Raw genomic sequence first — 26,968 nt, forward strand, 5'->3', positions numbered from 1 at the left:
TACAAGATGGTCCTTCTACCTTACAACCATAAGTTTCGAGTCAAGAGGCCCAAGTTTCTCAGGTTGTTATACAACAACTGCTTGTGCCTGGGGTCCAACAACCTCAGGTTAGTTACCTTTATCCGAAGTGACTCAGGCTTACACTGGTATAGTTTATTCACAACCTGGTCAACCTTACATTGTTGGGCAACAACAACCGTTAAATAAACAACATTTGTACCAAAAAAAAATAGTTGATTCAACAACCGTGGTAGCCCCAATATTAACAACCTTAATTCTAGCAATTCCAACCCCAATTTGGACCTACCCAACAAACTCAACCTGGGTTTGGAATATCAAGCTTACCAAGGTCCTGGTCATTAAGGCTTTGCTGGTTATGTACAACCACAAATTCAACCTAGTTATCCACAACCACCTTATATTGGATTTGTTCAACAACCACCTTATCAAGGTTACTAGATACAGATGCCCTATGCTGGTATACAAAGACCTATTGCTCAGGCAATTCCATCATATCTTGGGTATCTTCAACTTGACTTGAATCAATAGTTTCCGTTTGTAGCAACTCTTGAATTACCAGATTTAAACCGGCTCACTAATTATCCAATCTTATACACACCTTGGTGGTCGTTGATTCTGCATAAGTTACCTTCTGACATTCCGAAATTCAATGGAAATCCTAGAGAAGACCCATCGAATCATGTCATGACTTTTCATTTTCGGTGTTCATCAAACTCCTTAAATGATGACTCAATTAGACTCCATCTTTTCCAAAGAATGCTTACTGGTTCGGCTGCGAAGTGGTACATTGAATTACCACAAGCTTCTTTCGACAACTTTACGACTCTAGCCACCACATTTTTGACCCATTTCCAGTTACCTATCAGATACAAGACTGGAATGGAACTCCTAAACAACTTTAAATAGACTATTGCTACTCATATATCAAATCATATTCATGAGTGGCAACGCCATCGTCGAATGGTTAAGACTTATGTTACTGATCAGCTTTTGGCTTAGTGGTTTATAAAATCATTTCTGCCATCAATCACCAAGGATGTGGCGAAAGGTGGAGTTGTCACAGAAAATCAAGTAATTTCTCATGCCCAATATTTTGATTTGATTTATACACAATCTGGTATGCTCTACAACAAGATTTCGAATCCACCCCGGCCAGCTTTCACTATTCCTCCTCCTCCACAATCAAGTAAGGACTCTCATGTCGGCGATGGTGTGATTGGTTCTTCGAGCACGCAAAAGGCAGGTAGACCATTTGGTCAAACATTTTCCATTTCCAATCAAACTTCCAATGCATCAGAAAACACTCTTGCTTCTGAAGTCAATGTCGTGTCATCTGACAAAGGCAAGAATCAAAAGAAACCAAGAGAAAAGGCTCTCAATGGTTAAAAACCACAAGATTGGAATTCATAGGGTCTATTCCACCAATTGCTGACAGTAAAGCCTGCTTCTGGAAGGCACAATTTTGTAAAGGCTCAATAAGGAGGTTCACCAAACTATTATTGACGAGGGGGCATCTCCTTGCATTATGTCAATGAGCTACTAGAAAACACTTGGTTCACCATCGTTGTCACGATCACCAGCAACATTAAAAGCTTTTGGCAATCAAACATATACACCTTGTGGGATTTTTAGTAACCTGAAAATTGAACTAGGGAGTAAAACAATTATTGTTGAAGTTGTGGTAGTTAACGTACCTCTCGACTACAACATTTTACTGGGAAGGCCATGGGTATATGCTATGGCTGTTGTGGTTTCCATGTACTTTCGTACGATTGCATTCCCTCATAAAGGTGGAATCACAGTTATCAATCATCTTACCTCCTTTGCATCTAGTTCTCAGGCTACTGGAAGCATTCCATTACTAAACGGACCCCTGCTGTCACTTCAAAGTGTTGGTGTAGGTCTCTTTAAAGTCCTTCCCTAATGGGTACTTTTATGCCACCATCACCATCTAATTTGGTGGAAGTGTCAAGAGTAGAGACTTCCAACATGATTTCCTCCACCTCATCTAATTTAATGAGGATTACCAACAATTATGAAGTTGATAGTAATACTGAAGTTATGCCACTAAGCCCCATTAAGGTTGCATAGCAATCAATTTTTTTGTATTGCGCGGCAAACCCAAGTCCACTTTCACCAATTGTATGGGTAGACTATTCATTAGAATATGGTACTTCTTCGGATCCTTTTTCACATATATTTTCTACGAATGAAGGAATCATCCAATCAATGACGATAGGAGAAGAACCTTGGGAAGATTATCATCATCGTTCCCATCTTCTAGATGACATTGAATATTATTCAAATGAACTTAACCACCCTTCAGTTGTTGATTTTCTTTCGAATTCTATTTTCATAGACACAGTAGATTCCAAGAAAAACCTGTCAAATATTGAAGAAACGATTTCTATTAATATTTCGACCAAACCTATTGTAGAAAACATTCATGTCAGCAAATCTTGTTCTCCATCAAAAATTGATAATTATCATACTCTCTTTTGTGAATTTTTAGATATATTTGCATGGTCATATGAGGAGATTCCAGGAATAGACTCTAGCATTGTTGAACATGAAATCAAAATGTATCCTGATGTTAAACTAGTACGATATCGTCTTTGACCTGTCCATCCAAAGAAAGCCGCTGCCATTAAAGCAAAATTTGAAAAACTTTTACGTGCTGGATTCATTTACCCCATACCTCTTACTGACTGGGTTTCCAACATTGGTCCTTTCATGAAAAAATAAGGGAAAATTTGAGTGTGTGTCGATTATAGGGATGAAAATCAGGCATGTCCAAAAGAAAATTATCCTACTCCTTTTATCGACCAGATAATTTATGAATGTGGCAGATGTGAAATATTCTCATTTATGGATGGCTTTTCCAGTTACAATCAAATCAATATCTACCCACAGGACCAATCTAAAACAGTTTTTATTTGCCCATGGGGCACATTTGCATATAGGAAACTCCCTTTCGATTTGAAGAATGCAGGGGCCACATTTTAGAGGGCAATGAACTATGCCTTCCATGACATCGAGCACATTGTTCAACCTTACCTTGATGATTTACCTGCTCATTCACAAAAACGGACTGATCACCCGCAACATTTGAGAGCAATATTTTTACGATGCAGACACTACAAGATATGACTCAATCCGCACAAATGTGAGTTTTGTGTTGGTCTTGGTTGATTGCTTGGATTCATAGTGTCTAGAGATGGAATTTTTACCTGCTCATTCACAAAAACGGACTGATCACCCGCAACATTTGAGAGCAATATTTTTACGGTGCAGACACTACAAGATATGAATCAATCCGCACAAATGTGAGTTTTTTGTTGGTCCTGGTTGATTGCCTGGATTCATAGTGTCTAGAGATGGAATTTGACTCAATCCATTAAATGTTCAGGCAATTCTTGATTTTCGTCACCTTCAAATCTTTTATAGTTACAGAGACTCCAATGGAAGGCTAACTTTCTGAGGAGGTTCATTCCCAATTATGTTGAATTGGCTAAATGATTTACTCATTTATTGAAAAAGGGGATACCCTTCCATTGGGATCAGGTTTCACAAGCTTCCTTTAATTCTCTTAAAGATACCTTGATTAGAGCCTCATTAATGTATTTCTCGAATTATCAAAACGACTACTTCCTATATCTCTCCACTATAGATACAACCAATGGCATGGTTTTAATCCAAGAGGAATATTGGATTGAACATCCGATATACTATTTGAGCAGTAATCTCAATGATATAGAAAGTTAGTATTCTTATGTCAAAAAGATTTCGCCACTACATCCTGCTCCAGAAGACCACTGTCATTTCGGATTGCAACCCTATGACATATATTTTGTCATGTCAATTGTTGGGGGGCAAATACTCAAAATGGATTTTCATTTTGCAAGAGTTTGATCTGGAATTCATAAAGTCCAAATCAAAGAAATCTCTAGTTTTTGTTGAGCTACTTTGTGACCTTCCATCGATCTCCATTGATTCAACATCTGAACCATCAATTTTGGATGAGTCTCTATTCTTTATATTGTCATCTAACCCATGGTATGGATATATACTGATCTATCTACAAACCCAAACTTTCTGGCCTAATACCTCTCGGTCGTAATAATGATGTATCTGATACCAAGCCAAAGATTATCTGATCATTGGAGACACTCTTTACTGTCATGGTATCGATACAGATTTACGAAGGTGCCCCACACATGAGGAATCCAAGAAAGCATTGAATGATTGCCATTCAGATGCTTGTGGTGGACACTTATCTGGTTATGCTACCACGTAGAGAATTCTCTGTGTCGGTTACTTCTGACCTAGTATATTCAAAGATTGTATAATTTCTGTTAAAAGTTGTCATGCATGCCAGATCTATGACTGTAAAGTTAGATTGCCACCGGCACCATTGGATCCAATCATTTTTTTTGGACCATTCACCAAATGGGGCATTGACTTCATGACATGTAATCCCACCTCAGCAGAGGGGCATGGGTATATTATAGTCGTCGTTGAATATTTTACCAAATGGGCTGAGGCGATGCCAACATTAAACAATAGTCGCAAAACGGTTGCTCTTTTCTTTTTCAACCATGTGGTTGCCTGGTTTGGTGTACCACAAGCCATAGTTATAGATCATGGGTCACATTTTCACAATCACATGATGGTTGAGTTTATTGCTAAGTTAGGACTGTCACATGATAGTTCTACCCCTTATTATCCACAAGGGAATGGACAAGTTGAGGCCATAAACATAGTCCTGAAGCAAATGTTGTAAAGAGTGATAGGGGTACATAAACAAAACTGGCATTTAATCCTATACTCTGCCTTGTGGGCATATCAAACCTTGGTTAGAAATGCAACTAGATTCACACCCTTTTAGTTGGTGTATGGTTTGGAAGCAATATTACCGATAAAATGTGAAATTTCATCTCTCAAACTCATGATTGACCTATTACTGATCCAAATTGGATCCATGAAGAATAATAAAAAAACCATGGCTATAGAAAAATAGGATAGACTTCAAAGAATTATGTGCACAAAGTGATCAAGAAGACCTCTGAACAGTGGTAGTTGGCAACCAGTGAAGAACGATGAGGACCTCGATCAAAGTGAGCTGACGAAGGACCATGGAGACCGCGTAGGAGGCTAAACTAGCACTTGGGAAGCCCAGATCAGGAAAAGGAGGCAGTTTCTGATGCGCGATCGTTGGGTAAAACCCCTCAAGAAGGAAAGCCCCGAAGCGCTCAGTTGCATGGAAGCCAGGAAAACTATGGGGAAAATGCTAAAGTCTAAAGGTAAGACCTGCGCCCCAAAATCGGCGGTATTTATCGGGGGCGCCCTTGGGCAGTAAGCGGAATTGGAGAAAAAAAAACGATTCCACTCAGCGCCCGATGCGTGGCAAGTAGAGGAGAGAGAAAACCACTACTCATCGCATGCTAACAATCGAGCAAGTCAACCGCGCGAAATGAGCGAATGGTATCAAATCTGAGCGCTCCAGATCTAACGGTTGAGATTGCACCCGATGGGAAAACCATATTTAACAGGGGATTAAGCCGCAATGAATAAGGATTTGAGGTCTGATTTGACTGCTGAGATGGCAGATGACTCATTCCACAGTTTAACTAAAGAACTGAACCGATGAGGAACAGCTGGTGCAGTTCATAGGAGGACAAGTGACCACTCCCTGTGAGCCATTGAGGATGATGCAGAGACAAGGAACTCCAAGCAAGCAGCAGTAGACGATCCGACGGAGGCAGAAGAGAAAATGAACAGTCGTGAGATCGATTGGCTCTAAAGCCATGAACAGAGAACATAGAATACACAGAGAGGAATAACTGGAGAAAGAAGAAGATGAAGATCGAGAATGAATAGATAGTGAAGCAAAGAGTAGAAAACAGAAAGACAGAGAGCTAAGCTGACCTGCAGCATAAGGCAGCATCGAGCCATCCCTGAGATGAACTATCGGGGAACTGAGCACCACATTGGGCTCCTCCCATTGAAGACCAGAGAGGTCAAGAGCTGGTAAGGAAAAGAGTCTGTGCACTTTAGTGCCTTGGGGAATCCAAGAAACCACCATGCCAAGAAATTCTATTTCAGGAGACTCAATTTGAGCTCCTCATTGTAATTCTCTGCTTTTAAAGACACAATAAAAGAAGGCCACCACCGAAAGATGGACCAGAGATGTAGCCCTGGAGGAGAGGGTGAACTCCTTATTAATTTGTTGTGTTCTTGTATTTGCTTATTGTATTTCTCTTGCTGTTTTCTATTTCCAGTGTCTGTGTATTTTGGAATCTGATCGATCCACTGCCTAAAATAACATAGACACATACTAGCACATGAGTTTGTAATACCTTCATTCAATAATTAATTAACTGAGGTCACTCAAGAGTGATTTTCAGATGAAGTGGTATCATAGCTTTAGGTTGTTAAGGTTAGACAAGCTTGTGTTGGTTTAGCTATTGAATGCTAACTAGATCAAAGCTCAAATTAGGAGAAGGAGAGTTGGTTGAAACTAATCCTGAAATTGGGAGAGTCTATTCTCGGAAGACAATGTCAGAAGAAGGCTTTGTAGGGCCAGACCCTCAATTCATAGATAGTTTCCTAGCCATAAAGACTATGCTAGAGGAAATGTATAAGGACTTTAGGAAGCATAAGGATGAAGATTCATCAGGCTCTAAACAAGATAAAGGAGAAGATGAGTCACATTTCCATGACCACTCTAAAGGCAAAGGGAAAGAATAACACTTTCTCACACCTCCTAATAGCCATGTACATAACAAGAAAGCATCTTTGATTAAGCTAGATGTTAAATTTGATTTTCCTATATATTATGGAGAGTTGAATGCCAAAAAGATGGACAGTTGGATTAGACAAATTGATGTTTATTTCAGAGTGCAGAGTATTGATTTAGACAAGAGCAAGATTCATCTGGAAAGCCTACGCATAGGAGGCACTGCTTTGGCTTGGTGGGAAGGTAGGACCCAAGCTGACCTGAAGAGACATGGTAAGACCATCTCTGTCTAGAATGAATTTGTTTCTGCAATCAAAAAGCAGTTCTATCCATTGGCCTACATGCAACAAGCCATGATGAGTTGGAAAGCTCTTTGACAGTTGAAAGGGCAAAGTGTGCAAGGGTATACTCAAGAATTTAGAAAGAGAGCATTGATTCTAGGAATCTCACTAGACTCACTAGAGACTCTGTTAAATTACATTGGTGGTCTACACAGCTACATGAGGCATACCATCCTCATGTTTAATCCCACTAGTATAGATGAGGTATCTGTACAAGCTACTCATCTAGAAGCTAGAGGAAAGAAAGGAAATCCAGAAGTTGGGGGACCATACCAACCCATTGCAAGCAAGAATAAGGAGAAAAGAAAGAAGAAGTGGAAAGCAAGGAAGGCTAATACTGCACAGAAAAGCAAGGCTTCATGCACTCACTATAAAAAGGATGGGAATGATGAACATTGTTGGATTCTGCATCCAGAGCTGAGACATAAGAAGTTCGAGGGCAAGAAGAAGAAGACTTTTGTAGTTATTCAGAAGGATTTGGGGTCAGTCTCAAGAGATGAAATAACCATTGTAGCCACAGGTATACAAGGTAAGAATTCTAAAGCATCTACTAGTAATTCTGCACAATCTATTATTGATGAAGAAAATGAGAGAAAAATACATGAGCTTTTCCATATTCGAGTTGTTTCCAAATATCAAAAGATTGATACTTTGTTTGATAGTGGCTCACAAGTAATTTTAATTTCTGAAGCAATTGTAAAGAAGTTGGGATTAGTAACTACACCTCACAAGAAACCATACCCATTAGGATGGTTGAATGACAAAGCACAACTACAAGTGACTAGATAGTGCAAACTCAAGTTTTCTTTTGGGTCAGCACTTGTAGATGAGGTTGAGTTAGACATAATTCCTTTGGATATATGTGGAATTGTTTTAGGAAGTCCTTACTTGTATGGCATAAAAGCTATTTTCTATAGAGCTGAGAACAAGTATCTACTTGTTAAAGATGGAATCGAATACTTTGTAAGAGCTCATAAGCTCAAGAATAATTATACTCTCATAAACTCAGGGCAGATGAAATTATAAATTCATGTAAACAATTCTTACTGATGGTTGTAAAAGAAAAGAAACCTAATAAAACCAATGTATTTGAGGGTTGTAATGTTGAACAACAAGCTGATTTAGAAAAGGTTGTTTCAGAATATGATATCTTGTTTCAAGAACCTAAAGGTCTGCCACCCAAAAAGGAAATAGTACATGATATTATTTTGCAGCAAGATGCTCCATTGCCTAACATTGGAATGTACAGGTTGTCTGCTTTAGATAATGCTAAAATCAAGAAGTAGGTGCAGGAGTTGCTCGAGAAAGGGTTCATCAGACCTAGCACATCACCATGTGGGTCACCAATCGTTTTGGTGAGAAATAAAGATGGATCATGGAGAATGTGCATTGATTACTGAGCACTGAATAAGATAACAATAAAAAATCGTTATCCCCTTCCTCACATAGATGATCTTTTGGATCAATTGAAAGAAGTTGTTTACTTTTCCAAGCTAGACTTTCATAGTGGATACGATCAGGTCGGAGTTGCAGAACAAGATGCATGGAAGACTTCTTTCTAAACAAAGCAGGGATTGTATGAGTGGCTGGTTATGCCTTTTGGCTTAACTAATGCTCCTACTACTTTCATTAGATTAATGAATGATGTGCTCAGAACTTTTCTTGATGATTTTGTTATTGTGTATCTGGATGACATTCTAATTTTTAGCAAAACATGGGAAGAACACATAAAGCATGTTGAGCAGACATTAGATGTTTTGAAAAGAGAAAAACTTCATCTTTAACTCTTAAAATGTGAATTTGGAAAAACATCTCTGAATTATTTGGGTCATATAGTAGGGGGTGGTGAATTGAAGATAGATCCCTCTAAAGTGGCAGTCATTGTGAACTGGCCTAAACCCAAGTCTGCTACAGAAGTGACAAGCTTCTTAGGGGAAGCACAATATTGGAGAAAGTTCATTTCTAACTTTTCCTCAATTGCAACTCCCTTACATGCTTTGACAGGATTGAACAAAGTGTTTCAGTGAGGAGGCAAACATCAGAAAGCCTTCGACACCTTGAAAGAAAAGATTAGTATAGCACCTGTATTAGCACTACCTGATCTTCAAAGACCATTTGAGATCCAAACAGATGCCAGTGACTATGTCATGGGAGTAGTGTTGACACAGCACGGTAAACCCATATGTTATCATTCTGAGACATTTAATTCTGCAGCAGTTAACTATCCTACATATGATAAAGAATTGTATGCATTAGTTTAGAGTGTGAAAAAGTGGAAACATCACCTAATGGGCAAAGAGATAGTAATACATACTGATCATCAAACAATTCAATATCTACACTCCCAAACTAAGTTGCAGCAATCAAGACACTACAGATGCATGGGTTTTCTACAACAGTTTCATTTAGTCATCTGATATAAAAAGGTCATACATAATAAAGCTATAGACATGTTATCTAGACCCATTATAAGTGCATCTACTATACTTAAGCATAATTCTATGTTACATGAAAGTTACATTGAACAATATGCTCAAGATATAGACTTTAAAGATGTATATGCAATTTTAAGTCAAGGCAAAAGAGTAGAAGAATTGGACTATCATATGAAGGATCGACTCTTATACCATTGTGGGAAGTTATGCATTCCAAAAACTGAGTAAAGATAATTAGAGAAGCACACACTTCTCTGATATCAGGTCACTTTGGGGTAAGTAAAATAGTTGCACCACTACAAATATTTTATTATTGGCCAAAAATGAATGAGACAGTTTCTAGATATGTGAGAGGGTGTACTATGTGTTGGCATTATGATTCTAGTATGGCTCTATGATACAGATGTTGTACTTGATGGCAACACCCTCAAGTGGCAATGCTCTAATCAGGCTCTCAAAATGTTGAAAATCAAGAAGTACGCAGGAGAATAGTTCAAATGGTGCGTACACGCAGGTATGCCGTGAAGGGACTATGGCTGCACACGCAGGTCACCCGTTCAGAAGGTGCGTACCCCCAGTTCACTTACTTCTAGGCAGAGAAGCGCGTTCACGTGGGGTTTCCTATGTTTGGCCCGTGGTATTTAGCCCGTCGTTCTTGATTCTATGGTTTTGGCCCGTGGTATTGCTTTATATTATTATTATTATTGAGCCTCATGTTTTGGGCCCCTTGTATTGGTTATCTATGGTATTGATCCATGATTTTAGGAAGAGCTTGCCTATATAAAGCAAAGAAGATCACTTGGCTAAGTATCTTTTGCAAGTTGAATATCTTAAGATCTCAAATATTGGGTTATTGTTTTAAAAGCTTGATCTACATAAAAGTGAAGTTGAAAGCGAATCTATGAAGAGTGATCTCTCGAGCGCATGATCAGATCTGGGCATCTGACAATCTGTAGCACACTGGTGGACTGCCAAATTCGGCCCTAACCAGAGGTACGCAGGTGATTAACAGTCCAAGTGCGTGGGTACGCAGAGCAGAAGAAGGCGCACTGCGTGGGTACGCAGAGCAGAAGAAGGCGGAATGCGTGGGTACGCAGCACGACAGAGGATCAGGTGTGTGGGCATAAGGGAAGTACGCGGCGCTTCAGAAGCCGCAGGTGCGTAGGTACGCGGCGCGATAGCATCCGTGGGTGCGTGGCTACGGTAGCAGTATGTGGCGCAATAGTATCTGTGGGTGCATGCCTACAGTAACAGTACGCAACGCGATTGAAGAAACAGTGCGTGGGTACGCGGTGCAGCAGAAGGGTCTCTGCGGGTATACGCAGGGGAGCAGAAGGTGAAGTGCATACGCTCGCAGGCCAGGGAAAGAAAAACTGCATATTTGTCTTAAGATCTTTTATTGGCTGACTTTTCTCTGTTGATAAGGTGTTCTGGGTTTAGTTTACTGTTATTGTTGATCTGGTTACTGCAGTTGACTGGGTGATTTACTTGTATTTGATGATCTCTTGATGTTCATGGATCCAGTTTGAAAATTTATGAAAAGTGATCCTTGAAAGAAAAGAAGTAGGGGGTTGTAGCCCCCTTCCAGGAGAGACTGGAAAACGAGAGAGAGTTGTAGCTCTCTGCAGGTTGCAGCCTGCGTACTGGTAAAGGACTGCACCAGTACAAAACCATTGTAAAAGGAGTTTCTAATTTGAAAGAAGATAGAGACATATTGCAGCAGGTGGTTTTCACCCACATTGAGTTTCCACCTTACATCTGGTGTTCTTTGGTGTGACTATCTGTTTTCTTTGTTCATGCTCATTATTTTATGGTACTGACATGCAAAAATAATTCAAAGTATAAATAAGGAAGATTTATTAAAAGAAATTGATAATACTGATTCACCCCCCCTCTCAGTATTATTTCCAACAATTTGGTACCAGAGCCAGGTTCTTCAGAGAAGCTTGATCGCTTGGAGGAAGATCATTCATCATGAGCAACTACGAGAGGGAAGCATCAATCAGGCCACCAATCTTTGATGGGATAAACTTCAATTATTGGAAGGTAAGAGTTACTGCCTATCTTCAATCTCTTGGTACAGAAGTTTGGGATATCATAGATACAGGCTACACTTTTCCTTCAGCTACTCCTACAGATTCAGCTGAGAAGAAGAAATATGAAACAAATGCTAAAGCAGTCAATACTCTGCTAGGATGCTTATCTCAAACAGAATTTGTAAAGGTTATGCAATATAAATCCGCAAAGGAAATATGGGACAAGATTGTCTTGAGCTATGAAGGAGATGAACAGGTAAAGCGTGCTAAACTTCAAACCCTCAGGATTCAGTATGAGAATCTCAGAATGTATAATGATGAAAGTGTGGCTAACTATTTTCTTTGGGTAGATGAGATTTTTAATTGCATGAAAAACTTGGGTGAAGAAATAAAAGAGGCTATTGTGGTTGAAAAGGTTCTAAGATCATTGTCCCCCAAGTTTGAATCTAAAGTGTCTGCAATAGAAGAAAAGGAAAATCTATGAATTCTTACTATGTCTCAGCTACACGGAATTCTAACGGCTTATGAAATGAGAAAGGGAGGTCCTTCTGACAGAAGAGAAGCTGCTTTGAAGGCTTCAGGCAAAGGAGACTATTATGAAGCAAGTCACATGCCAGAAGAAGAAGAAGAAGAATCAAATTTTGTCAGAAATCTTCAAAGGGGTTCTGGAAGGTTCAGAGGTAAGTTACCCTTTAAATGCTTTGCTTGTGGAAGAGTAGGTCATTATGCTACGAAATGTCCTTATAAGGATAAAGGAAAGGAACCTGCTAGATGGAACGAGAAACAGATTGCAAATAAGAAAAGCTACTACACGCATGAAGATAGTGATGGTCTATCAAATAGTGATGAAGATGAATGAGGTAATGACTATAAACTTTTAATGGCATTTGAAGATGATGATTACATGGATGCTATAGATGTGGATAGCTTTTGTGAAGAAATTTCTAGACTCAAGACATGTATAGAAGAAAAGAATAGGATCATTGATACTCTACAACTTCAAATTGATGAAAAAGAAAAATATCTTGAAAAGTTAGAAGGTGAAATTGTTGGTCTTAGAAAAGAGATTGAGAAAACAAAGGCTATTAATCTTAAGTTTGTCAAAGGATCTGAAACTCTGGATGAGATCATCAATGTACAGCGCTCTCCTCTAAACAAGACAGGTCTGGGCTATAATGGAGAAACTTCTCAAGCATCCACCTCAAAAAGTTATCTTGATGCAGCAAGAAGGAATGAGCAAAGGCACAATGGAGATCACCAGGTAAAGCAGGGACAAATTACAAACAAAGACTATCAGGCAAATCAGGGGCAATCCGTCTTAAGGATGAACAAAAGCTACAACCAGCCACAGGTAAAATCCTCTCAATTTGCTTCAAGAATGAATGACAATAGAAATTACAATCGTTTGGCCGGAAGATTGGATAACCGCAGAAGTTTCTTCAATGGACAATGCTTTTCTTGCCATAACTTTGGTCACAAAGCAGCTCAATGTGTTGCATATAAAACGATCATGACTAGAGAAGCTCAAAAACAACGAAGTATAACCGGGATTACAAAAAGGACCTATAACAACTTTTCGGTTCTTGAAAATGAAGTTGAATGTTCTATTTGCAATAACTTTGGTCATGAAGATTCTGAATGCAGGAGCAGGTTTCAGCAGACAAAGGAACAAGCCTCAAGCACCAAAACATGGAGAATAAAGGAACCACAAACAGAAAGATGTGGAATAGCATTTTATGCAGAGGGACAGGAAAATCTATGGTACATTGACAATGGATGTTCGAAGCATATGACAGGTGATAAAGAAAAAATTGAATCATATTCTGCTCTAGAAAATGGAAAGAAAGTTTCTTTTGGAAATGATACTCCTGCAACTATAAAAGGAAAAGGCACTGCTCAGTTAAAAGAAAAGGTCAAAGCTGGAAATGTTTTGTATGTTGATGGATTGAAGCATAATCTTCTGAGTGTCAGCCAGATGTGTGATCAAGGAACCGAGGTGATATTTAGATCAAATGGATGTCTTGTTCGTGATCTTGATACAGGTAAAATGGTGATCAAAGGTAAAAGAACTCCAAATAATCTATTCATATTTGAAGAAGCGCAACAACAATGCTATCTAAGCAAGGATGATGAACACTGGTTATGGCACCGAAGGTTGGGGCATCTAAGCTTTTCATAAATAAGGAAAGCATGCAAATATCAGGCAGTTCGCGGTCTTCCAAATATCAAAATTCCAGACAACACCATATGCAAATCATGTCAGTTTGGAAAGCAAACCAGGACTAACTTTCCAGAGAAGGAAGGATCAGCTAGCATGCCTCTTGAGCTTGTACATACAGATGTATGTGGACCATTCAGGAAAAGGACACCTCGAGCAGAAGAATACTTGATATTATTCATTGACGATTTCTCGAGGTTTGTCTAGTTAGGACTTATGAAGCACAAAGATGAAGCATTCGAAAAATTCAAATCCTTTAAAGCCTTGGTTGAAAATGAATCAAGATACAAAATTAAGTGCCTCAGATCCGACAGAGGTGGGGAGTTTACCTCAAATGAATTTTTTGATTTCTGTGAAGAACATGGGATAAGAAGAGAATTCTCTACAGCTAGAACTCCTTAGCAAAATGGAGTAGTGGAAAGAATGAACAGAACAGTCCAACAAATGGCTCGTGCTATGCTTGATGAGTCAGGAACTCCCGCAATTTTCTGGGGTGAAGCTGCTTATGCTGCGGTTGTTATTCTCAACAAAACAAATGTCCGGGTGAACAGCACTCAAACTCCTCATGAGCTCTGGTATGGTGAGACTCCTTCGGTAAAGCACTTCAAAATCTTTGGGAGCAAATGCTATATTAAGAATACTGATGAGAAACTTGGCAAACTTGAACCTAGAGTAGATGAAGGCATTCTTCTTGGTTATTCTCCACACAACAAAGCATACAAGTGCTACAATAAAAGACTTGGAAGAATTGTTGACAGCATTGATGTAGTGGTTGATGAGAAGGGATACATTCCTAAGCAAGTAAATCATGAAGATATCGAAGAAGATGAAGACTACCCTCAGAGACAGAATAATGAAGAAGAAGAACCTCAAGAAGAACCAGAGGAGCAGATAAGGATAGAAGAGAAGACTCCATCCAGATATGTTCAGAAGAATCATCCAGAATCTCAGATTTTGGGGCAGAAAGAAGCAGGTGTACAAACAAGAAGAACAGTTGTAGAAGCTTCAAGCTATTTGGCATTACTCTCTTCCACTGAACCACAAAATGTGAAAGAGACATGCAAAGATGAATGTTGGGTGAAAGCAATGAATGAAGAACTTGAGCAGATCGAAAAGAACAACACTTGGGAGCTGGTTCCTAGACCAAAGGATAAGAATGTTATAGGGACAAAATGGGTCTTCAAAAATAAATTGAATGAAAATGGAGAAGTAATTAGAAACAAGGCCAGACTTGTTTGTAAAGGGTATGCGCAGCAAGAAGGAATAGATTTTGAAGAAACTTTTGCTCCTATTGCAAGACTTGAGGCCATCCGAATGTTCCTTGCTCTCTCAAGCTTTCAAAACTTCAAAGTATTTCAAATGGACGTGAAATCAGCTTTTCTGAATGGAGACTTGGAAGAAGAAGTTTACATTGAGCAACCAGATGGTTTCATTCTTGGAAATGATCCAAATCTTGTATGCAGATTGAAAAAGGCTCTCTATGGTCTCAAACAAGCTCCAAGGGCTTGGTACTATCGCTTGGACAAATATCTTCATCAACAAGGTTTTTCAAAAGGATCAGCAAACAACAATCTTTATATAAAAGTTGAAAATGACAAATTGTTAATACTTGTTGTGTATGTAGATGACATTATCTTTGGCAGTAATGAAGAAGCTATGAGTCAAAGCTTTGCCTTGGTGATGCAGAAAGAATTCGAAATGTCCTTGCTGGGAGAACTGACATATTTCCTTGGTTTGCAGATCCAACAAAAAGAAGGAGGGATCTTTTTGTCTCAAACCAAGTATCTCAAGCAGATTTTGAAGAAATATGGCATGGAAGATGCAAAACCAGTATGTACACCCATGGTCACAGGATGTAGCCTCAGTGCAAATGATGAATCAGCAGCAGTGCATCAACCAACCTACAGATCTATGATTGGAAGTCTACTTTATTTGACAGGTACCCGACCAGACATCATGTATGCAGTGGGAATAGTTGGAAGATTTCAAGAAAATCTGAAGGAAACTCATCTTCAGGCAGTGAAGAGAATCTTTAAATATCTTCAAGGGACTCAAAATTATGGCTTATGGTATCCTAGAGATACAGATCTCACACTTCATGCTTATACAGATGCAGATTGGGCAGGAAGCGTGGATGACAGGAAGAGCACAAGTGGTGGTGCATTCTTTATGGGTTCCAGATTAGTATCTTGGTTCAGCAAGAAACAGAGTTCGATTGCCTTGTCTACAGCTGAAGCAGAATATGTTGCTGTTGCATCTTGCTGCACTCAACTCCTTTGGATGATGTAGACTTTGCAGGACTTTCAAATCACCTGTACACCACCTATCTCCATCTTATGTGATAACACAAGTGCAATCAGCATTTCAAAGAACCCAGTCATGCATTCAAAGGCCAAGCACATACCGATCAAGTATCATTTTCTCTGGGAACAAGTACTTGAACAAAAGGTCAAGTTGGAGTATGTTCCTTCTAAGGAACAAGTTGCTGATATACTCACCAAACCATTGCCCAGGGAGACCTTTGAATACCTCAGGCAAAAGCTGGGGGTTGTTGATGCATCATCTTGTTGAATCTCTTCTGATGGTTGGCACAGGTTCAGGGGGAGCATATAATGCATTGTTGGCATTATGGAGGACGTACAGAAGGAGATCATGGATGTTGGACTGAATATTGCTACAATATGTCTCTATCTCTTTCATGGTCATTTATGGTGTTTGGTGGATTATGGTTCTTCTTTGCAGATCTGGTTTATTTTCAGGAGGAGAATGTTCTTAGGGGGAGCATAACCCTTTGCCCTTGATGTCAAAGGGGGAGAATGACATTGAAGATTTTGAGGATGCCATCAAGTCCAAAGGGGGAGATTGTTGGCATTATGATTCTGGTATGGCTCTATGATACAGATGTTGTACTTGATGGCAACACCCTCAAGTGGCAATGCTCTGATCAGGCTCTCAAAATGTTGAAAATCAAGAAGTACGCAAGAGAATAGTTAAAATGGTGCGTACACGCAGGTATGCCGTGAAGGGACTGCGGCCACACACGTAGGTCACCCGTTCAGAAGGTGCGTACCCCCAATTCACTTACTTCTAGGCAGAGAAGCGCGTTCACGTGGGGTTTCCTATGTTTGGCCCGTGGTATTTAGCCCGCCGTTCTTGATTCTATGGTTTTGGCCCGTGGTATTGCTTTATATTATTATTATTATTGAGCCTCATGTTTTGGGCCCCTTGTATTGGTTATCTATGGTATTGATCCATGATTTTAGGAAGAGCTTGCCTATATAAAGCAAAGGAGATCACTTGGCTAAGTATCTTTTGCAAGTTGAATATCTTAAGATCTGAAATATTGGGTTATTGTTTTAAAAGCTTGATCTACATAAAAGTGAAGTTGAAAGTGAATCTATGAAGAGTGATCTCTCGAGCGCATGATCATATCTGGGCATCTGACGATCTGTAGCACACTGGTGGACTGCCAAATTCGGCCCTAACCAGAGGTACGCAGGTGATTAACAGTGCAAGTGCGTGGGTACGCAGAGCAGAAGAAGGCGCACTGCGTGGGTACGCAGAGCAGAAGAAGGCGCACTGCGTGGGTACGCAGCGCGACAGAGGATCAGGTGCGTGGGCACAAGGGAAGTACGCGGCGCTTCAGAAGCCGCAGGTGCGTAGGTACGCGGCGCGATAGCATCTGTGGGTGCATGGCTACAGTAGCAGTACGCGGCGCAATAGTATCTGTGGGTGCGTGCCTACAGTAACAGTACGCAACGCGATTGAAGAAACAGTGCGTGGGTACGTGGTGCAGCAGAAGGGTCTCTGCGGGTATACGCAGGGGAGCAGAAGGTGAAGTGCGTACGCTCGCAGGCCAGAGAAAGAAAAACTGCGTATCTATCTTAAGATCTTTTATTGGCTGACTTTTCTTTGTTGATAAGGTGTTCTGGGTTTAGTTTACTGTTATTGTTGATCTGGTTACTGTACTTGACTGGGTGATTTACTTGTATTTGATGATCTCTTGATGTTCATGGATCCAGTTTGAAAATTTATGAAAAGTGATCCTTGAAAGAAAAGAAGTAGGGGGTTGTAGCCCCCTTCCAGGAGAGACTGGAAAATGAGAGAGAGTTGTAGCTCTCTGCAGGTTGCAGCCTGCGTACTGGTAAAGGACTGCACCAATACAAAACCATTGTAAAAGGAGTTTCTAATTTGAAAGAAGATAGAGACATATTGCAGCAGGTGGTTTTCACCCACATTGGGTTTCCACCTTACATCTAGTGTTCTTTGGTGTGACTATCTGTTTTCTTTGTTCATGCTCATTATTTTATGGTACTGACATGCAAAAATAATTCAAAGTATAAATAAGGAATATTTATTAAAAGAACTTGATAATACTGATTCAGCCCCCCTCTCAATATTATTTCCAACACTATGTGTGCTAAAAGCAAGCCCAACAATAGAAAACTAGGCTTGTACACTCCATTACCAGTTCCTTCTCACCCTTGGGAAAGTGTTTCCATGGATTTTGTTGGAGGACTGCATAAATCTAGAAAAGGTCATGATTATCTATATGTTATTGTGGATAGGTTCAGCAAAATGTGTATTTTGATACCTTGTAATAAGCAGATTACAGTTGAACAAACCGCAGAACTATTATTTGAACATGTATGGGTTCATTTTGGATTACCCACTTCCATTGTATCTAATCGAGATACCCGATTTGTGGGGAAGTTTTGGTCAAGTATATGAGAACTGATGGACACTAAACTGAAGAAAAGCACAACTTTTCATCCACAAACTGATGGCCAGACAGAAGTAGTTAACAGGATAGTGATCCAGTTACTCAGAGGATATTGTAGCAAACATCCTAAGCTTTGGTATGAACACTTGTGTTATGTGCAGCATGCTTACAATAGAGCAAAACATTCTTCTACATAGAGATCTCCTTTTGAGACCTGTTTTGGTTTCACACCAAGGTCTCCTTTGGATTTTTTCTTTGTTAAAGATACCACAGCTGAGGGACACAGTGATGTGGACAGGGCAACTATGTTCATTGAACAAATCCAAGAAATCCACCAAGAAGTACAAGAACAGCTGGAAAAGGGCCAAGCCAAATACAAGGCAAGGCATGACAAGCATTGGATGGAGCATAGCTTTCAAGTTGGTGACCAAGTCTGGTTGTATATCAGCAAAGATAGAATGCAAGGTGAAGGTGAAAAGCTAAAGCCTATCATGTATGGACCTTTCAGGATACTTGAGAAAATTGGTGAAAATGCTTTTTTCCTTGATCTACCAGCTTACATGCACCTCTACTCAGTCGTAAATGTAGATTGCTTGAGATTGTTTGAACCTTCACTAATTGAGGATCCCGAAGAGTAGAGTCAATTGCCTTTCTATTGATGACCTGCTACCTGAATATCTTAATGAATTACAGGAAGACATAGTTCTAGATGGGAAGGTGAGGACGATGCACAGAGGAGATGTTGAGTACCTCGGAATTGGGCTCAAAGGTTCAAAGCCGAGCAGTGAATAGTGGATTGAGATTGGACAAGGGAGAAAATTGTATCCTCACTTAGTTGATGCTTGAAAACCAACTTTTGGTGGTCCAAAATCCTTTTCAGTGGGAAGGTCATGATGCGAATTGGATCCATGAAGAATAATCAAAACACCATGGTTGTACCAAAATAGGACAAACTTCAAAGAATTATGACCACAGAGCAATCAAGAAGACCTTTGAATAGTGGTAGTTGACAACCAACGAGGAACAATGAGGACCTCGCTCAAAGCGCACTGATCAAGGACCATGGACACCGCGTAGGAGGCTAAACTAGCACCTGGGAAGCCTGGATCGGGAAAAGGAGGCAGTTTCTGATGCACAATTAGTAATCACACATCGCTGGGCAAAACCCCTCGAGAAGGAAAGCCCCGAAGCACTCGGTTGCATGGAAGCCAGGAAAACCGTGGGGAAAATGCTAAAGGCTAAAGGCAGGACCTGCGCTCTAAAACCAGTGGTATTTATCGAGGGCACCCTTGGGTGGTAAGTGGAATTGGAGAAAAATGAGTGATTCCACATAGCGCCAAATGTGTGGCAAGTGGAGGAGAGAGAAAACCGTTGCTCATTGCACGGTAATGGTCGAGCAAGTCAACCGCGCAAAATGAGAGAATGGTGTCGGATCTGAGGGCTCCAGATCTAACGACTGAGAATGTGCCTGATGGGGAAATCAGATTTAACAGGGGATTAAGCTGCGATTAATAAGGATTTGAGGTCCAATTTGACTACTGAGATGGCGGATGACTCATTCCACAGTTTAACTAAAGAACCGAACCGACGAGGAAAAGCTGGTGTAGTTCATAGGAGGACAAGTGGCCATTCCTTGTGAGCCATTGAGGATGACGCAGAGACAGGGAACTACAAGCGAACAGCAGCAGGAAATCCGATGGGGGTGGAAGAGGAAATGAATATTTGTGAGATCAATTGGCTCTAAAGCCATGAACAGAGAACATAGAACACACAGAGAGGAAGAACCAGAGAAAGAAGAAGATGAAGACAGAGAACGAAGAGACTGTGAAGCAAAGAGAAGAAAACAAAAAGACAGAGAGCTGAGCTGACTTGTAGCATAAGGCAGCATCGAGCCATCCCTGAGAGGAACTGTCGGGGAACTGAGCACCACATTGGGCTCCTCCCATTGAGGACTAGATAGGTCAAGAGGTGGTAAGGAAAAGAGTTTGTGCACTCTAGTGGCTTGGGGAATCCAAGAAACCACCCTGCCAAACAATTCTGTTTCAAGAGACTCAGTTTGAGCTCCTCATTGTAATTCTCTACTTTTAAAGACACAATAAAGGAAGGCCACCACTAAAAGATGGACTGGAGATGTAGACCTAGAGGATAGGTTGAACTCCTTATTAATTTGTTGTGTTCTTGTATTTGCTTACTATGTTTCTCTTGTTTTTTTCTATTTCCAGTGTCTGTGTATTTTTCAATCTGATCGATCTGTTGCCTAAAATAACATAGACACATACCAGCACATGAGTCTATAATACCTTCATTCAATAATTAATTAACCGAGGTCACTCAAGAGTGATTTTTAGATCAGTTACACAACACTTCTGAAGAAGAAGCGCATTTCTTGGAACTTATCCATCTGGATGAAACCCGTCGTGATGCCTCATTGGCTAACAAAGTGCATAATAAACGAATCAAGGTGCAATATGATAGAAATGTCAAGCCTCGTATCTTCTCGAATGCAGACCTAGTCTTTCTTTACGATCAGGAAGCTGATAAACTTGGAGTAGGGAAATTTGAACTGAAGTGGATGGGTCCTTATACCGTCAAGTGTGTTTTGGCAAAAGGTGCCTACGAGTTAGTAGATTATGATGGAATTCCATTGTCGCAGCCCAAAAGAAAGTTGTACCTCAATCGTTACTATGCTTAATTAAGTGTAGTAAAACTCACTGTATATATGCTTTAATTGCATGTGTGTGTGTCAGTGTGTCTCTTTTAGAGTTTTTTATCTGGTTAGTAATCTGCTTTGCGTTTGTTGTAGATGTCGGAATCTTCAGAACCATTTTTTGGTTACGTCGATGGTGTTAGTCATAGTACGCAGAACCTATCCTCTGTAGCATGGGCTATTTTCGCTCCAAGTGGCGAGTTAGAGAGTTTTCAATGGATTTGTATCATTCGATTGATGAACAATATCGTTGAGTATAGTGCATTGATCGAACTTCTCTCTGATGCCATTTCACTTGGCATTCACCAAATCATCATTAGGCTGGACTCATAACTTGTCGTACTACAACTTACAAGTGTGCATACCATTTGAAACCCAACAATTCTTTGTATGTTCCTTAGAGTTCATATTTTGGAAAGGCATTTTAAATACATTCAATATCAACATATTTCCATAAAATTTAACACATTAACTGATTCTATAGCAAATTATGTGTTAAATAGACATTTTTGACATATGTAAAAGTAACATTTTAAATTCATATCATTAGTTGAATAGGATTGCACATAACCATAGAAAACTCTAAAAGTAAAATAGATAGATGTTTTAAAAGTTTTTACAAAATTTGTGTCCAAGACAAGTTTGGTCATCTAACCCAAAAACTCAAAATCCATGCAAATATCATAAGTAGACCTGGTGATTCTCATGATAACAGGTCACAGCCCATGCTATCATGCGCAAAAGCCTCATCCAATGGCTAGGAACACCAATAGTGTGGCGTTGCAGCCTCATAGGTAACTCCTTGATCCAGACATCCAGAATACCAAGGGTTAATCCCTCTATGTGATCCTGCAACTCTGCCAAGGTCTCGGCCAAATCCAAGTCCTGGAGGACCGCTCTCCCAATGTTTCTCCACACTGGCCCACTTGCACCCTGTTGGTGTCCCATAGGTCGAACAGTACCCACATCTACATGCATGAGAATGATTTTAGTTTAGTCTTGGAAACATTAAAAACACAAAAACATGTAGAAACTTGAAAAATAAAAAACACTTTGGTCAAACAATTTACCTATAGCGCCCCATTGTGCTCCAATTGGTAGAATCAAGTCTGGATCTCCACGGAAATCCATCCCTGAGTATGGATGCCCCTCAATGACAAGGTGTTGTCGATTGAGCCAACTGAAAAATGTAGTGGAAAAGATTATTGTTGACTGATCCGCATGTCGAGCCATCAATTTGACCCACCTCTACATACGTGGATCTCTAGGACTAGCTACACCTAGTGATACATGTTGTAGTTGCATCAATGGGATTCTCTCTAAGGTAAAAGCAATTAAGATCAAGCCATAGCATAAATTATTCATCTTACCACTTTTTACCTTGGTTAGTTGTTCTTTCAATGAAGAAATTATGACCTTACACCAGTTGAATACTTTTGGCTCTAGACACTCAAGTGCATACTGCATATATGATCTATTTGCTAGATGAAGTGTCACAGTGCCAACCAACTTTATGATTGTGAAGAGGATCATTCTCAAAGGAAAATCACCTACATCCCTGATGTTTATTTTCCCATCCTTGCTAGGTTGTGTACCTGGCTGACAAAACTGTTGAATGTAATTCCTCACCAATTCACCTCTTCAGGCAAATCTAGAAAGTGAGATGGAGGCACCTCACCTTGACAGTCTAGTAAGAAAGTAAATATCATCAATGGTAATAGAGACCATTTTGTCCCTTATGTGAAAAGTCTGAGCTGTCAGATCCCATGCATGAACAAGGAACTACAATAGTTCTATTTGTTGCCTTGTTCCGGATAACCTAAAGTATTTGAGTAACCCACTGTTTTTGAGGGCCTCAATTGTACCTAGATTGTTTACGACAACCATGTCTTGTTCTTCATGCTCTCTTTCTCACCATGTAATCGACATTCTGTTCTGATGAAAGCCTAAAACCCAATCACAATTTTAGTTAGGATCCTTTCCATGCAAAAAATAGGACAATTTTTGGAGCAAACAGCTAAATCAAATTTGGGAAACTTGCCCAGCGCAACCCAAGCACAGAGACAGTGCGCTGAAGAGCAAGAAACCTTCTATCAGGGTTCTCTTTAGTGCAATTTTTGATGTGAAAGCCTCCACTGATCCCAGGGCGAAAAAAATCAAACCCTAAAGGCCCCCCAAAACCCTAAAACTTGCATGAAACAGTAAAAGAATGACCTAAAAAGAGACAGGAGGGGTAGATCTCCTACCTAGTCTAGATGGAATGAGAAATGGTCCACAGAATCTCTCAGAATCAGCTAATGAAGTTCGAGGTAAAAAACTAGCCCAGAGCACAAAAGTGAATGGTAAGTATCAAATGGTAAAGGATTCATGGTAAAAACTTGTTATATATTTATTTCATGTTCATTAATCAAGTAAACATTGGTATTTGCCTATTTTTACCTATGAAACAAGTAATTTTAATCCATTTGGTGATGTTTTTAGCAGGTTTTGTAGCTGACTTATAGAATTTGATGTGCTCAATTGTAAATTGTACCTTTGACCACAGAGCATACTTTTATCCCTTTTTCGAGCTCTGTTAAATAACGAAAAAAGAACCCCTTTGGAGTCCTCTTTAAGCTCTTATCAGACTCTCTAAACATGAAAATATTTCTAAGCACTTGTCCTTTTCAGCTCGTTAATAGATTGGAAACAACATCTACTCAGTATAAGTTTAACCCTTTTTTGGGCTGAGATAGATTAACTACAAAAAAGGAATACGTTGACCAAACATGGTCAATAGGTTCTCTCTCATATTTTTTTATGCTTTTTCGGGCTTGAAAGATAAATCAATGAAAAACAACTTGTGGAGTTTTCTTTTTGTCCCTTTTCAAACTCTCTAAACATGAAAAGGATCGAGTTATATTCATCATTAAACTTGTTAAAACATCAAATATTGACAAACTTGTCCATCTAGACAAGACCGAGTTTCACCTTCGCTAGACTCGTTAAAACATCACATAGTGATGGATTCACCCGAATGGTGGAATTATACAACAAGCATGTGTTATCCTCCTCGAGCTTGATAAAAAATAAAGAGGTACTGGTCAGCAATGATTGGGGAAAAGGGAAAAAGGGGAAAACCACTTTATGGTAGCAGGTCGCTCTTGAACATGACACTTTCACTTCATTATTGTTACTACTTGGATTGGGTTATCAACTGGATGGTTGTACTACCGTTGGTCTATCATACCATCCGTCACTTTGTTTTCGATCTGTTGTATATCTGACATGATAATGGTTAGCTATCATGCTAGAGCATCTAAGATAATTGTTTTGGGGGTTTTGTTTTAATTTGGAGGACCAATGAATGAAATAGATGTAACATTGTAATGCCTAACCTTTTGAATAATATTAATATTAAAGCAGAGGGCTACTATAAAATTTCACATAGTGATATAGCTTGTATGGTGGTGAGCAGAAACAGAAAAATAATATGATTATCATAGTTTTCAAATTGAAAATTAAATAATCATAATTAGGAAAACCTTTAAACTATGTTCAGAAGGTTTAAGAGAATATGCTTAAGATTACAAAGATGCTGATGATTTACTGATTCATAGGGAATTAATTAAACAAAAAGTTCATTAATTCATTCTCTTTATAGATTATCACTTCAGAATCTTATAGGAATATATTGAAACTCAATTATTTCTACCTAGTTATCTCTGTAAGACATAAGAATATGAAGAAAAATGTAATGAATAATACTAGAAAAACTTACAGGAAACACAAACTGTGTAAAACAGAATTCAGAACCCTTTGCTTTGTATTAAGGATCCAGAAAAGTCAAGTACATCAAATGTTTTCAAATGCTTCATCAAGGGTGCAACCCTTAATAACTCGTGAAGAGAGTTATTTATACAATAGTAGAACTAAGAAAATATCCTAAACTATTTTTACAAAAATAGATTATTATAAAATCAAAATAAAGACCACTAGTTGATCTGGCACTATTTCGATGTTGTGTTGTTGGTGACTATCACTAAAAAAAACTAAAAATTATTGAAGTTGGCCGACTCTTCCTCCAAAGGCTGAATGTTGTTCGATTTTCATGATGGATGTCATATTTACTTATGACCTTTCATCTCATACACTTTGACTTGTATTTCTTTATCTTCCTCCTCTGTTTTAGTCTTTTAACTATATTCTCTGTCACCTGCTTTTACTTTTACCAGTCACAGTAAAACACATCATCTGATATTTTTTACTCTTATCCTAGAGTTATGTCTTTATTGAAAGTGAATTTTACTAAAGACCTGCTCGACTTCATGTAAAAATGTGAATATGTTATTTCTGATTTATCTTTGTTTTAACAGTTACTGCCTCTATGTAAATGATTTCTTCTGCTTTGTCTCTAGTTTAAAATTGATTTTCTGTTTGTACACAAAACTTCTACTAAATGAAGCCTTTGAATAGATTTCCTGAATATCTTGGAGTAAACAGGTTTTGTGACTAGTATGAAAACTCTTTATCCAAGCTTCTGGCCTTCTAATTGCCTGCAAAATAAAACAATTTATTAATAAAAACACAGGTTGGCAAGGAGGTGATAACGGTTTCAAGGAACATGAAAGTCTGTGGACGGAGTTCGGAGCATCTTCGGGAGGTAAACAGTAGTTAAATTGGGTTTCAGATGCTCAGGGTGGTGTAGGAAATCTTAGGCAAGTTTCACTGTGCAAACGAGCGAAAAGAGCGAAAATGAGGGTCTTTGGCTTTTAATGGGTAATGTTTAAAATTTGGAAAGGAATTTGATAAGTGAACAGTGGATAGTTTTGGTCTGTGCGAGGAGGCAGTACTAAGGTTCATCGCACCGCTTTTGGCACTTGGCCAGTTTTTTCATGAGATCACGCGAGTTCACGTAAAGCTACCACGTAACCGAAGGGGGCCCAAGTAAAACCACGAATCTTGTGTGCTCTCGGGCATTTAACAGTCAAACATCGGGAGTGTGTGATATGGATGTGGGTTGTTGGACTTTGAAGCGGATGTTCGGAGGGATGCCATGTAATTGAGATGCATAGAGGGAAATTGAGCGAAGATTAGCAGGGCCCAGGGGATAATTAAAAACGATTTGTAATTTTTTAATAATACAAAGCGGGCTTAAAAGTATAATGCACGGGTTCAATACAGTGGGACAAGGGTTAAAATGCGGCAGGGTTTGTTAACCACACCAATGCGGGTGGGTTAAAAGGTTTTTTATTGGGAAATGGTGAATTACGGAGTTAATTAAAATAAAGTGGGGAGAATTTAAACTTAGGACAAGGGTAGTTTATGGGTTTTTAGGGAAATTACAAGGGGAAAGTGATTTTTTCAATGGGGAAAGGGTTTCACACTAGGAAAAAGGGGTTTTGGGTAGGGAAATGACCTTTAGAGGGTAATTTTCTAGGAAAATGAGTGAAACCAAAGGGCAAGGGTGAAAATGAAGGGAAAAGGGTATTTTAACGATAAATGATGGGATAATGGGGAAATTAGTAATTATGTAGTGGGGGATGAAATGAAATGAGGGGAGTTTAATTAAATCAGCTTGTGAACATCCTTTCACTTTCATAACTACTCTTGCACACTGAAACATATGATCAGTCATGATAAATGTGCTTATGCTTTGACAACTTTGTACTTCTACAACCTTTCATCTACCTACCCTTTACTTACCCTAACATTTTTCTTCACTTTATTCGGTGCATTTAAGCTAGCAGACCCTTTATTTCTTTTCAT

The sequence above is a fragment of the Pinus tabuliformis genome, chromosome 5_1 (genome assembly GCF_031772625.1).
Source record: "Pinus tabuliformis cultivar Carrire ecotype Pingquan chromosome 5_1, CPIR1, whole genome shotgun sequence".
Classification (NCBI taxonomy): domain Eukaryota; kingdom Viridiplantae; phylum Streptophyta; class Pinopsida; order Pinales; family Pinaceae; genus Pinus; species Pinus tabuliformis.